The sequence below is a fragment of the Aplysia californica genome, unplaced genomic scaffold (assembly GCF_000002075.1).
Source record: "Aplysia californica isolate F4 #8 unplaced genomic scaffold, AplCal3.0 scaffold01285, whole genome shotgun sequence".
In the NCBI taxonomy this organism is placed as follows: Eukaryota; Metazoa; Mollusca; class Gastropoda; order Aplysiida; family Aplysiidae; genus Aplysia; species Aplysia californica.
In genome coordinates, this window is record NW_004798555.1 from 35,222 (window position 1) to 40,404 (window position 5,183).

The 5,183-nt window shown below is 37.1% G+C and overlaps 1 protein-coding gene across 1 annotated transcript in view; it reads left to right on the top strand.

The window, feature by feature from the left end:
- Positions 1-5,183, top strand: part of LOC101846051 — a gene marked incomplete at its 5' end in the record, with an annotated part of 33,567 nt that overhangs the window by 9,482 nt on the left and 18,902 nt on the right.

Consider the following 5,183-nt stretch of genomic DNA (forward strand, 5'->3'; position numbering starts at 1 on the left):
ACACACACACACACACACACACACACACACACACAAGGGTCATTTTAACCCGTTTTTCAATTTTTTCCTTTTTTTGTAGAAACTATGATAAAATACCAAATACAAAAGCAGCTGCAGCTAGTAGCCTGCTAAGCTTTCTTCTTTGGTCGTTCATCTGTATCAATAATTACTGGGATTATGATCTATCCCAGACAAGAACGTTTATTGGCCTCATGGCCTACTCTTTTCTGCTATTATGTAAAAGATTGGAAGTCATATTTCCATAGTCTAGTCTGCAATATCTGGTGTTGTGAGAGTTTGAAGCAAAGCTGTACATACATTCCACTACCATACATAAAAATAATAATTAGCATTAGTATAGCGGAAATTCTTCCTCAACACGAGCTCTATGCCTTTTACTATCTATATTATTATTATTATTATTATTATTACCCCAGCAGACCTGATAGCATTCTGAAGCGATCTCAACTTCCCAGGAAGCATAGAGTGCAAGCTACCGTTTTTCATAGGCGCTAAAATACAAAAGACAAAATCTTTCACTGTCCATGGCCAAGTACCTGTTTTCACTGAAGTGAGGAAAATTCTTGTAAAGTGCCTTTCCCAAGGACACAACGTCGGGCGTATGGCGTGAAACCCATGAACCCCTAACCTCACCCTTACGAGCCCGGTAACCTAACCACTAAACTTCCAACGCAATATTATATGAACAACTAAATAAACTGCAATACGAAAGAACTGTAACGCCAGGAACAATAATGATATACACATCTAGGGCTCTAGTGGTGAAGTTGTAAATGAGGCAAGGCTCAGTAATAATGTAAAGATAATGGGGTCATTTAGGGCATTTAAGTGGGCTGTCCCCTGTCTTGTCCTTGAGCAAGACTTTATCATTCTTCCTTTTGCTCAGATCATTGAAGACAGGCCTTCTAGTCATTCACAGTTTAAATAATTAAAACGTGCATTCTAGTCATACTGCAAATCATTAAAGGGAAATCCTACGAGAATTGGGCTCTTTTTTTAAAAGCTCTGCCACTTGTACGTTTACTGTTATAACTGTCTTCAGTGTAGTTGAGGGTAGGGGCCTAATGGATTGGGATTTGAATGGATAGAACGGTCATTCCTGGGCAACCGAGAGGAACATTATGAGAAGGCTGTTTTTCATTCTCACAATTTTTACGAACTACATAAACTGTCTCATTTCATAAGATTTTAGTATTAAAACTAAATACTAAGGCTTCCACAGTTTTAGACCAGTAGTGTTCAGATTTTGCATGATGTCTTTACAACCATAGTGTGACAATTTTTGTCAACAATATATTATATTATACCCATAGTCTTTTAGTTATCCCCCCAAGTTTTTTCGTTTTTCTGATATAGCAGACAAAATAAGTTGCTAAAACTAAACTAATTGAAAAATGCAGTTTTCTTCTCAACAAAAGTTTTGTATTGTAGTACTTGAAGATCTTACCAAAATAACAAAGAAATTGCTTGAAAAAATGTAAAAGCCAGGGGATTTTTTCAGTGTCCTAGATTTTGATATATTTGTTACACAATATACACCTCTGTCGTTGATGAGTGATGATTTCATCACATTCAAATATCTAACCATTTCCAAGAACATGCTGAACGCAGCGATTACACATTGTGTATATGGCGAATCTAAAGTGATGTAAATTAGGGGAAGTTAAAAAGAAAAAAAGAAAACATAGATCTAACTCTGCTATTCTTTTCACTTCTGTTTTTTTTTTTAACCTGAAATTTTTAAAAATGTGGCAGTGACATTAATATTACGAAATAATATGTCCATTCCTCTTTTTAAAAATTGAATTTGTGTTTGATTATAGGTACGTATATTATTATATAATAGTATCTATATATCCATCCATCCATCCATCCATCCATCCATTCATCCATCCATCCACCCATCCATCCATCCATCCACCCATCCATCTATCTATCTATCTATCTATCTATCTATCTATCTATCTATCTATCTATCTATCTATCTATCTATCTATCTATCTATCTATCTATCTATCTATCTATCTATCTATCTATCTATCTATCTATCTATCTATCTATCTATCTATCTTTATATTTATATATATATCTTTCTATCTATAATATTTTCTCTCTCTCTCTCTCTCTCTCTCTCTCTCTCTCTCTCTCTCTATATATATATATATATATATATATATATATATATATATATATATATATATAATCTATGCAAACACATTACATAAGGGACGAGCAAGAACTAACACCTGCTCGCACAAACGTACTCACCAATCAGACAACAGAACATGTCATACAGAATTACCTTTGTCACATTCACAGAAATAATAACGATACGTAATCATACTTTCTTGATTTTTTGCTAAACCGCACATTGTTCTCATGCGTGTTTTAAAAAAAATTATTAATTTACTTTCACTTTGTTGAAGATTTGGCATGAGATATCCTTTTAAACTGTCTCAGCAGAGTCTTTAAGCATCTTTATTTTCCACACTTTGAATATTTATTCTCAAAATATTTGTCTCTGCTACAGCGTTTCTCTTCACACCTTTCAAAATCGCTTTCTGATTGTTTATAATCACCTGCCATAATTATTTTTTAAATTTACGTTAATCCATTACACATGTGTCTTATCTTAAAGATTCTATTCTGATCTTAGATCTTAGAATTCCCAATTTTGATTGTTTGTTTGAGTAACGAGAAGCTTATAGACCATGGATTCAATCCAGGTCATTTAGTGCGGAGGAAAGCTAAAATTTATATGTTTGTTTGTTTATGTAAGAAGAAGCACAAATACACGATAACGGGCATTTAGTGTGCACAGGGAAAAGCGAGACAGACAGAGAGAAACTACAGAGGGAAAGCGAAAAAGTAGGACCTACCAGCAGGGCTCTTCAACCATCATCAAAAACGAGAACGAAAGGTAGAAGCAACAGAGAGAAAAGCAACGTTTTTAAAAGCGAACGGACTTGAAAAATCTATACCTTGAACTACGGAGTTATGTTCCTTAGTAAAGCGCCCCAAAACAGCGCAATCTTCAAGCTTTGTGCATCCTCATCAAGTTAGCAGCCCCTGAAATCTCTTTGTCTCACTCACACTACTTGGCATCGTGTTGATGTGGGTGGCACGGGAAACAAAGATATGCAACTAGTCATCTCCGGTGGCACTAGCCGTCAAGGTCAGCAACTCTGTCTGCCTGCCGGAGAACACCGGAACTACGTCACATTTGCACCGGGCCTTTGATCCTGTACATGTCGACTTACTATGATTAATCTGAGCCGTTCACGCCAGGCACATATTCTTTCTTATGTTGTTTGCTTTTTTACTTTTTGCTTTTCTTTTCTTTACTTCCATCAACACGTATGGAATGAAAGTGGGAGGGTGTATGAAAAAAGTGGAAGTGCAAAAGGAAAAAGTGTGTAGGCGTGGTTTATTAATGCTGAGGCTTAGAATCCGGGCTGCAGTAATGTTCCATTAATGAGTGTCTTAATGATTGACATATCTCGCTCTGTACTGGGAGCTCTTTGAATATACACCCTTTTAATTATGAAGACCACAGTTAGTTCATCAGCATCTGTGTCCCAGCAGACTTGCTCGGGGATGTCTTAGTCTGAGCTCCTGACGTTTGAAATGCTTATGGGAAATGTTTAAATACATCTAGGTCAATTATTGAAGTCTTGCTCTGTTGCACTAGGCGGTTTTGTAGAGCGCGTGTGTGCTTCAATTACAGAGTAGGCATCTAGCTCATTATGAGGAGGCCCAAGATTCATTTGCGGTTTCAGCCTGGGTGACTTATTGATAACGAGAGTGGCGAAGTTACGCCAAACGTTGACTCTCTGAGGACGCACATTCTTATTACTTGACAATTTTTAAACACGTGCAGAAGTTCAGCGTTTTCACAAAGATTTTTCAGTTCTATATATCTTAAACGTACAAATACAGGTGCCAATACACGTACAATGAAATGTGCAAACCCGTGTTTCTAATTTGTGTCATGTATGGCGGTTCGAAATATGACAAAACATAGTAAATGTATATTATAAGAATTATCTTTGTTCTGTTGCTAATCGGGCTCATTATATGTTCGCTACGTCTTCAAAGAGCTAAATGGCTAAGGATTACAGAGACTTGACTGTTTTAGTTTTGTAAGTATTATGGTCCCATATGAGGAAGGACATGTCAATCACATCCGACTACTCGGTCCGTCATTCAACACCGAAACCTAACCCCAGTTGTCGATGCTCGTTCATTGAGCCACTATGGTTGTTGCCTGGAATGTCTGGAGGTGCAATCTCTAATTCAGAAGTTGACATGTCACGACCTGCAATTATTTACGGTCACTTGTTACTGTACTGCATTAATTTTTCATATTCAGTCTAGTCCATACTTTAATGTTTTTGGTCCTCGTTGTTATGGTCGAGTATTTCCTTCATACTGGTGTAGTGGCGTATTATGAGACCAACGTTTTTTAATATTTTTTTTATTGTTGTTGCTTTTTAAAAACTTTTGTTCATTCCATTTTATCTAATTAGGTTTGTATTTATAAGACGTGTTTTACAGGTCCCTGTCGAACCCACGGTTATTTCTTTCCCACTCATTTATTGTTCCTCGATAATGGCATATCCGTCTTAATCCCCCCCCCCACGCCCCACCCTTTTAAACCTTGCACAAAGGTTAATCGATCAATCTAAATGCTTTACACCCCTTTCGACTCCTATTAATGTATGTCATTCAGAAGGCGTCAACTTTGACCCTGTCTGTAGTTTCCTTGGGAAATTGCAAATTTACATTTATTTGTGCCTTTGACTTTGATTAACGTTTTTCGGTAGAGTAAAATGCTTGAAGAAGTGCATTTTTGAAATAGAGGTAAAGTTGTCAAGCCCAAAACAAATTCTCCACCCCCCCCCCCCCCCCCCCCCCCCCCCAAAAAAAAAAATCGATAGAAATTGCCCATCAGAAGGTGTTGATTGCTTTTGATTTCATTATTTTGTAGGAGCTCGTGATTTCACTACGATGTCACACCTCCGATTCTCATGTATGCTGTTTCTGGGAGGGAGGATTATTTGACTTTGTTTATTATCTTTAAGCGAAGAGAGCGCATCAACACGATAGTGATCATATTGTGCTGTGCGTGTTTGGGAGGGGGGTGGTGGGTAGCTTGTTTG